This window comes from Schistocerca cancellata, chromosome 3 (genome assembly GCF_023864275.1).
Source record: "Schistocerca cancellata isolate TAMUIC-IGC-003103 chromosome 3, iqSchCanc2.1, whole genome shotgun sequence".
Classification (NCBI taxonomy): domain Eukaryota; kingdom Metazoa; phylum Arthropoda; class Insecta; order Orthoptera; family Acrididae; genus Schistocerca; species Schistocerca cancellata.
In genome coordinates this window covers 877,796,645-877,806,732 of record NC_064628.1, presented here as the reverse complement: position 1 = coordinate 877,806,732, position 10,088 = coordinate 877,796,645, and the positions used below count along the sequence as shown (strand labels likewise).

At 40.8% G+C, this 10,088-nt stretch overlaps 1 pseudogene; it reads right to left on the bottom strand.

The window, feature by feature from the left end:
* Positions 1–6,158: 6,158 nt before the first annotated feature.
* Positions 6,159–6,276, bottom strand: LOC126177685 (5S ribosomal RNA; annotated as a pseudogene).
* Positions 6,277–10,088: the final 3,812 nt, after the last annotated feature.

Here is a 10,088-nt window from a genome sequence, read left to right as displayed (position 1 = left end):
AGCCTCGTGCAAGGAGCAGAAATGCGTACCATCACGTTTCCGACTTTGATAAAGGTCGGATTGTTGCCTATCGCGATAGTGGTTTCCCGTAACGCGACATTGCTGCTCGCGTTGGTCGAGATCCAATGACTGTTAGCAGAATATGGAATCGGTGAGTTCAGCAGGGTAATACGGAACGCCGTGCTGGATCACAACGGCCTCGTATCACTAGTAGTCGAGATGACATGCATCTTATCCGCATGGCTGTAGCGGATCGTGCAGCCACGTCTCGATCACTGAGTCAACAGATGGGGACGTTTCCAAGACAACAACCGTCTGCACGAACAGTTCGACGACGTTTGCACGAGCATGGACTATCAGCTCGGAGACTATGGCTGCGGTTACCCTTGACGCTGCATCACAGACAGGAGCGCCTGCGATGGTGTGCTCAGCGACGAACCTTGGTGCACGAATGGCAAAACGTCATTTTTTCGGATGAATCCAGGTTCTGTTTACAGCATCACGATGGTCGTATCCGTGTTTGGCGACATCTTGGTGAACGCACATTGGAAGCGTGTATTCGTCATCGCCATACTGGCGTATCACCCGGCGTGGTGGTATAGGGTGCCATTGGTTACACGTCTCGGTCACCTCTTGTTCGCATTGACGGCACTTTGAACAGTAGACGTTACATTTCAGATGTGTTACGATTCGTGGGTCTACCCTCCATTCGATCCCTGCGAAACCCTACATTTCAGCAGGATAATGCTCGACCGCATGTTGCAGGTCCTGTACGGGCCTTTCTGGATACAGAAAATGTTCGACTGCTGCTCTAGCGAGCCCATTCTCCAGATCTCTCACCAACTGAAAACGTCTGTTCAATGGTGGCCGAGCAACTGGCTCGTCACAATACGCCAGTCACTACTCTTGACGAACTGTGGTATCGTGTTGACGCTGCATGGGCAGCTGTACCTGTACACGCCATCGAAGCTCTGTTTGACTCAATGCTCAGGCGTATCAGAGCCGTTATTACGGCCGGAGGTGGTTATTCTGGGTACTGATTCTCAGTATCTATGCACCCAAATTACGTGAAAATGTAATCACTTGTCAGTTCTAGTATAATATACTTGTCCAATTAATAGCCGTTTATCATATGCATTTATTCTCGGAGTAGCAATTTTAATGGCCAGTAGTGTATTATACAGGGTGGTTCAGCTGCTCATACCGCTGGGCTTTATGCAACCCAGAATATCATCAAACACCAAATGCAAGATTATCGTACTCTCTCGCTCGCTGAGCGCTAACTATTAGACCTACAAACAAGAATGAACAGGATGTTTTTGTAGGAAATGTCATGTAGCCGAACTTTGTATTGAGATGCGTTTCCACCAGAGGCCATAGTTTTCGAATTATTCAACAAAAACGTACGAAAGTGACTTTCAAACGCCTCTCTCTTCCATAAAAGCTGTGCCCTCCAGCGGAGACGTATCCAAGTACAAAATTTTACTACATTAAAGAACTAATAGTTTGCACGTAGCGAGGGAGATAACGTGAAAATCTAGCAAATGCTGTTAAGGGGCTCCGGAACGCCCTATACTTGCAATGTTAAAATAACGCTTATAAATTACATCTTTCCTCACAAAGTATTTGAGGTAGGAAGATGAACTTTTTACAGATTATTTATTGGAACATGGGCTACAACTTAACACAGGGATTTTACAAAATTTTAGTTCAGTTATTAAAGATGATTTTTTTTCAATTGTAATGAAAATTCACAACATTTTTTGCAATTTTTTATTTATATATTCAAAAATATACAGTTTTTTGGAAAAAGGCTGTGTTATATTATGCAGAAGGTACTGTGTAACATTTACTGAAAGTTTGAAACAAATATGTTTGGAAGATCCTTAGAAAACATGTAATTAGTATGAGAAAATAAAAGTTTTGGGAATCGAGCGACAAATATTGGATTCACTTTTTAGTGCATTCCAGGTCCATAGGATGGATTATCTTCATCCTCTGCAAACTCCTCCTCCAACTTCCTCTTGTTCCTCCTCCTGTTTACTCTTGCTTGTATTTCTAGACTCTTTACAGCCCTGTCTGCAGCCCGAAGGCGTTCCTTGTCTAAAGCAAGCATCGCTCGTACCATGTTAGAACCTATCTTCATTCCCATATTTGTAAATACCTTGCACCTTACAATGTTGCCATCATTGAAAGTCGCAACAGCCTTCAGAGGATTTCTAATAACTTTACTTTTACTCATTATTATACTTCAACAAAACAGTGACTCAAGAAACAGAATTAATTACGAATATTTTCGAGATAACGACAGAGTAAATAAACATGAAACAATCGACAATCACACCAGCGATATATATTGAACCATCACAGGTTAGCCACAACACATACTTTATCTCACATCACTAAAATGTACCTGATGAACACGGACGCTAATAATAACACCATTTGACAGCAGTTTGACAGCGCCACAGTGGGTCACGCCTATGTAGAACACATTTCAAAAAAAATTTAAAAATAGTTGTAGTCTTCGGAATTGAATAAATTATATATGTATTAAAAGGTAATAGTCTGCAGATTCAGAAAACGCAAAAAAGTAAAAATTGAACTTTTCATTATTTTGAGCCCTTCCGGAGCCCCTTAAAAGGGTTGCGAACAGCTTAAAACCCCGAGCTAGGGGCACCTGTATCACACTGTATTCAGCTGACCAGATCAGTGGTGACATTGCACTCGTTATGATGGGAAGATTTCACTTTAACTTCTCGTCTACAACAGATTTCTTAGTAATAGAACATTAGCCGAGAAAGAGAGAAGAGCATGCATGCAAGTGAATTGTGTAGCAATTCTCCAAAATATGGCTTCAGCTGTCGCGTGACCCTGCTCAGTACTTGCTTGTAGGAGGGTATAAGGAGTTGATATAACAGCGAGACGACGCCTTTTTCCGTTGGAAAGTGACGGGTTTGATTTAAATTTGCTCTGTATTCTTACGACTATCAAAAATCCTAAATTGGGGGTAGATGAGTCGTAAAACCTTTGCTTCATATGGGTGTGTGTTAATGATCGTTAATTATAAGTTAGAAAGGCCCTTGAGTGTCGGAATATATTTACGAATCGCTCGTTATGCGCCCATAAAAGTAGTTCACACAACAATAACACGACATCTTCTTTTTCATACGTTTTTCCATTTTCTCGTGTGGTCAAGAAGAGACTTCATCGATATTTTAAGTCTCATATACAAGGTGTTCGCATCAGTCTTTCCACCAGACGTCAATGTCATTATGTCATGGGTAGTAACTTTTGTTTTGACAAAGTGTTTGCTGACGGTTTTCGGCGACGGTAGTCGTCTGTTTGTATTGGTTATGGATCTGAGAGACGGCAGGAATATGTGTTGTGTGTTACTTATAACCCAGTGATGTGGACGTTCCTTATTCGTTTCAAAGAGATCTCTCTGCGCTTATAGCCACTAATTTTTAGGCTTTTCTTCTTGAAAATTTCTCTATCAATTTAATTGGACTGCAGCAGACATGGTTAGTAGACGCTTCTAGCTCATTATCAAAGAGTTGGCAAATAGTGTAGGTGTGTTTCATCTCTGTCTTCAAAACTACAAATTAAATGCCCAATGTTGTTTATGTTCTATGGTATTAATTTATTTTGTTATCCGTTTTTCAGCTTAAAAATTCAACATCAGATTAACTGCCTATCATTGTCAAAGAAATCGAAAAAGATGCTACACATCAAGATCGAACTACGAACACACAATAAATGTCACTTTGAAAGTGCAAGAGTAATAGCATTAAAATGTTAAACAGTACATAAATGTAAACAGACCAAACTATAAAAACATTACAATCAACAGCAAACTAAAGAAAACAAGAAAAAGAGTATCTGTATAAAAGATCAAATTAAACTGACGATCACAATAAAATAGAATTAATACATGACAAAAGTATTGAAGAATAGTTTGAAGGGTACTACAAACAGAAGATACAGGAGAACTAGAGAGCAACAGTATACACGGAGTATATAGACTATCACAAGAAAGCAAATGAATACACGGGAAATGGTGGATTAGAATGGAACAGCCGGTATGGGAAGCAATAGAAAACTGTGAAGGTTAACTGATTTTTAGAAGAGGGAAAGTATCGAGCTCTTTGGTCATTTAGTGCTAAAGCAGAACTATAGGCCAGATGTTTACTGATTTCCAGGCCTTTCAACAGATTGGTTTTAATTACTAAGTGAACAGCACGCCATTGTGGCTGGTAGCTGTGTCCCTCATTCAGTACATAACAAATATACAGGCCTAATTCTACATTGTTTAACTGCGTTCACGTTGAGCCAAGCCAGCTGCTATGACTCTGCTTGACTGACCAACATAAAACTTATTACAATACCTCATTGTTGGCTAGTAGTCTGGTCTTACCATTACTGTGTACATTGGCATGTGGTGTTCCTCGCACAGTAGGAAATCCAATAGTTGCAGAATCTCTGTGTTTTGGTTAAATTTTTTGATATTGGTCGTAGGTATTGAATTATACACAACCTCCTGTAAACTTTGCTATATCCTCACAGGCTAACAATGTCTCCCATACTGTCTGTTTCATTCTGTTCCTACGTTTCTCCTGTATTTATTTTATTTTGATTGTCTACATATATTCTGTTATTGTAACTCTCCTCTTTTTTGTCCTGCATCGCCATCCATATGCAATATCTCTTTCAGCTTTCTTCGGTACTCTTGTCATGTACTAATTTTATTTTATTGGTATAGTTAATTTAGTTTAAACTGTTATATGGGCACTATTTATTAGAGTTTAGTCTTAACGTTTTTCTGATTTGTTCCCTGTATATTTATTTAATGATTAACTTTAACATTTTAATTGCATTATACTGCACTGTAAAATATGACATTTACTCTCTGTTAGTACCTCACTCTTCTGAGTGACATCTTGTTGAATGTTACTCACGTATTTTCTACCTTCTTTGACGCCGATTGTCTGATGATGCCACTGTAAGCCAAAAATCGGTTTACAAAATAAAGTTATTATTTAGAATAAACGTAATATTGTTATTTTAATTTGGATCATTGAGTGTAGGGAAACCAGAAAATTAGGGAATCGAACCGTTTGAAATTTGAAGGTGTTGAATGATTTTGAAAATTAGATTTGTAAAGTAAGGAATGCAAAGGTTCTGCGCAGAATCGGCGAAGACAGGAACGTATGGGAAACACTGACAACAAGAAGGAACAGGATGGTAGGACCTATATTAATACTTCAGTGGATGACTTCCATGGTGCTAGAGAAAGTTGTAAATAGTAGAAATTATAGGGAAAGACAGATGTTGGAATGTTATCATCATTAGTCACCTTACCCATTGCTGGTTATTGTAACCAAATCCATTCGTTCATTTCTTATGTAACTGAACATTCGACGAGACTTTTTCATCCACATTTATCTTCACTCTTCTTAATGAAATGTGAATAGGCAGGCCGGCCATCTTCTTCACTTGAGCCAGCAAAATACTTTCCCGGTGGTCTTATATCTTCAATTTTGTCTTTGAAGATGGCCTTCTCTTCTCAAAATGTGACCAAGCAACTGTAAGTAAGTTTGACTGGCAAAGGAAGATAAACATCTGAAGATGCTAAATTCTCCTGTAATGAAAGCATCCCTTTTTCATTTCGTCCAAACAACGCATAACGTCTTCCTGGAACAACACTTCTCAAACGCATTAATTCGACTCTCGCAATTATCTTTCACGTCACAGTTATCGCAGCCGTACAAGAACACACGGAACACCAATGACTGCACCAAGAGCATTTTTGTTGTTTGGAATATGGTCCGATCCTACCGGATTTTAGTGATCTTAAGTGGAGTGTATCTGACACCAAACCAGCTAGAAGACTGCTGCCCTTCCCCCTCCAAACGTTCGGTGTGTCTCTCCTACGAGTTTAAAACTAAACTCCGTCCGAACAGGCCTTGATAGGCCCAACGGTACCGACCGACCGCCGTGTCATCCTCAGACCACAGGCGTCACTGAATGCGGAAATGGAGGGGCATATGGTCGACAGACCGCTCTCCCGGCCGTATGTCAGTTTACGAGACCGGAGCCGCTACTTCTCAATCAAGTAGCTCCTCAGTTTGCCTCACAAGGGCTGAGTGCACCCCGCTTGCCAACAGCGCTCGGCAGACCGGATGGTCACCCATGCAAGTGCTAGCCCAGCCCGACAGCGCTTAGCTTCGGTGATCTGACGGGAACCGGTGTTACCATTGCGGCAAGGCCGTTGGTTCTCTTACGAGCTGTCAGGAATTTTTTTTCCTGGTGTTTCAGCAGATATCTGCTATTTCGTTAGTTAGAATCAACCTGAACAAATATTGCCCATCACGTTTTTCATGCGGGGCTCAGTGCCCACAAAAAGCGTTGGTTTGTTTCTTTTTTGGTCATCAGTCTACTGAATGGTTTGATGCGGCCCGCCACGAATTCCTTTCCTGTGCAAACCTCTTCATCTCAGAGTAGCACTTGCAACGTACGTCCTCAATTATTTGCTTGACGTATTCCAGTCTCTGTCTTCCTCAACAGTTTTTGCCCTCTACAGCTCCCTCTAGTACCATGGAAGTCATTCCCTCATGTCTTAGCAGATGTCCTATCATCCTGTCCCTTCTCCTTATCAGTGTTTTCTCCTTATATTCCTTTCCTCTCCGATTCTGCGTAGAACCTCCTCATTCCTTACCTTATCAGTCCACCTAATTTTCAACATTCGTCTATAGCACCACATCTCAAACGCTTCGATTCTCTTCTGTTCCGGTTTTCCCACAGTCCATGTTTCACTACCATACAATGCTGTACTCCAGACGTACATCCTCAGAAATTTCTTCCTCAAATTAAGGCCGGTATTTGATATAAGTAGACTTATCTTGGCCAGAAATGCCTTTTTTGCCATAGCGAGTCTGCTTTTGATGTCCTCCTTGCTCCGTCCGTCATTGGTTATTTTACTGCCTAGGTAGCAGAATTCCTTAACTTCATTGACTTCGTGACCATCAATCCTGATGTTAAGTTTCTCGCTGTTCTCATTTGTACTACTTCTCATTACCTTCGTCTTTCTCCGATTTACTCTCAAACCATTCTGTGTACTCATTAGACTATTCATTCCGTTCAGCAGTTCATTTAATTATTCTTCGCTTTCACTCACGATAGCAATGTCATCAGCGAATCGTATCATTGATATCCTTTCACCTTGTATTTTAATTCCACTCCTGAACCTTTCTTTTATTTCCATCATTGCTTCCTCGATGTACAGATTGAAGAGTAGGGGCGAAAGGCTACAGCCTTGTCTTACACCCTTCTTAACACGAGCACTTCGTTCTTGATCGTCCACTCTTATTATTCCCTCTTGGTTGTTGTACATATTGTATATGACCCGTCTCTCCCTATAGCTTACCCCTACTTTTTTCGGAATCTCGAACAGCTTGCACCATTTTATATTGTCGAACGCTTTTTCCAGGTCGACAAATCCTATGAAAGTGTCTTGATTTTTCTTTAGCCTTGCTTCCATTTTTAGCCGTAACGTCAGAATTGCCTCTCTCGTCCCTTTACTTTCCCTAAAGCCAGACTGATCGTCACCTAGCGCATTCTCAATTTTCTTTTCCATTCTTCTGTATACTATTATTGTAAGCAGCTTCGATGCATGAGCTGTTAAGCTGATAGTGCGATAATTCTCGCACTTGTCAGCTCTTGCCGTCTTCGGAATTGTGTGGATGATGCTTACCCGAAAGTCAGATGGTACATCGCCAGACTCATATATTCTACGCACCAACGTGAATAGTCGTTTTGTTGCCACTTCCCCCAGTGATTTTAGAAATTCTGATGGAATGTTATCTATCCCTTCTGCCTTATTTGACCGTAAGTCCTCCAAAGCTCGTTTAAATTCCGATTCTAATACTGGATCTCCTATCTCTTCTAAATCGACTCCTGTTTCTTCTTCTATCACATCAGACAAATCTTCACCCTCATAGAGGCTTTCACTGTATTCTTTCCACCTATCTGCTCTCTCCTCTGCATTTAGCAGTGTAATTCCTGTTGCACTCTTAATGTTACCACCGTTGCTTTTAATGTCACAGAAGATTGTTTTGACTTACCTGTATGCTGAGTCTGTCCTTCCGACAATCATATCTTTTTCGATGTCTTCACATTTTTCCTGCAGCCATTTCGTCTTAGCTTCCCTGCACTTCCTATTTATTTCATTCCTCAGCGACTTGTATTTCTGTATTCCTGATTTTTCCCGGAACATGTTTGTACTTTCTCCTTTCATCAATCAACTGACGTATTTCTTCTGTTACCCATGGTTTCTTCGCAGCTACCTTCTTTGTACCTATGTTTACCTTCCCAACTTCTATGATGGCCCTTTTTAGAGATGTCCATTCCTCTTCAACTGTACTGCCTACTGCCCTATTCCTTATTGCTGTATCTATAGCGTTAGAGAACTTCAAACGTATCTCGTCATTCCTTAGCACTTCCGTATCCCACTTCTTTGCGTATTGATTCTTCCTGACTAATGTCTTGAACTTCAGCCTACTTTTCATCACTACTATATTGTGATCTGAGTCTATATCTGCTCCTGGGTACGCCTTACAAGTTCTGATTTCTAGTTACAAACAAAATGATTTTGAAAGCGGAATGTTAACCGGCACATTCGACGGAGCGGTCCATATTTTGAAGCTGGCATCTGTACAGATATCACTGGTGATCTTGCAGCTCTCGAAGAACGAAACTACAATGAAATCCAGACTTTTAGCTGCTTACAGGCGTTGTTAAATATCAACGGGGACAGTTGAAAAAAAATGTGTGCCCCGACTGGGTCTCGAACCCGGGACCTCCTCCTTACGTAGCAGACGCTCTATATATATATATATATATATATATATATATATATATATATATATATATATATATATATATATATATATGATTTTGTTTGATTTCGTTCATTGTATGTGCTCGGGTGGACGTCGCAAGACACGCGTTTCAGTTCGTCGTTGATCGATTAACTCAGTTTTTTTTTTTTTTTTTTTTTTTTTTATTCCTGGGGCAGCTAACCCTCTGATCGAACACGCTGAGTTACCGTGCCGGCAGCCGAGTGAGCCACCGAGGATACAGAAGGTTGTGCGTCTGCAGGGACTTGTGTTTGGCAAGCTCCCGGTGAGACCGATACTTTCCAACTTTCTGTCCACACACAACATTTGTTACGCTACACTACATTTGTAGTACTCATTACTCGCGGCAGTCAATCTACCGATCCCCGTAAGAGTTTGAGCAATGTGAGTGCTACTGCACTGACGAAGATCAGTGGCCGGTAAGCCTTATCTATATGAAGATGGTATATTCATCGTTGCCTGTAAGCAGCTAAAGGTCTGGATTTCATTATAATTTCGATCCATATTAGTCTAGTTCGACGTTTTTTATCGATTTGTGTTAGGGGGGACAACAAAACACGAAGATTAAACAGCAGTCCAGGAGCGACTCACAAGGGAATTTCTCCATCGCACCCTCCTCAGATTTAGTGGTAAGACCGTCCAGTAGATAGCCCGTCAAAAACAGATCGAGCACGAGAACAAGAAGATGGTGTACTGAACTGTGAAGAAAGAAACAAAACAGAAATAGTGAACAGTCCAAGCTCAACATATGCCACATCGAGCGAACTGCAAGAAGCATGGTGTCCTGGTTGGTGATCACGATGTTGGACTATAAACTGGGAGATCCGTGTTTAAATCTCCCTCGTGGCCTAAATTTTTTCACAAAATTATGAGCTTTCCGTCCGATTATTGACGTATCTGTTCTCCTGTAGTCTTGGCAGTTGTCGTATTATACATTGCATAAAAAATATAAGACATGTGGTAAGAATGTACACTACTGGACATTAAGATTGCTACACCGCGAAGAAATACAGATGGTAAACGGGTATTCATTAAACAGATATATTATACTAGAACTGATATGTGATTATATTTACACTCAATTTGAGTGCATAGATCCTGAGAAATCAGTACCCAGAACTTCCGCCTCTGGAAGTAATAACGCCTGGGCATTGAGTCAAACAGAGCTTC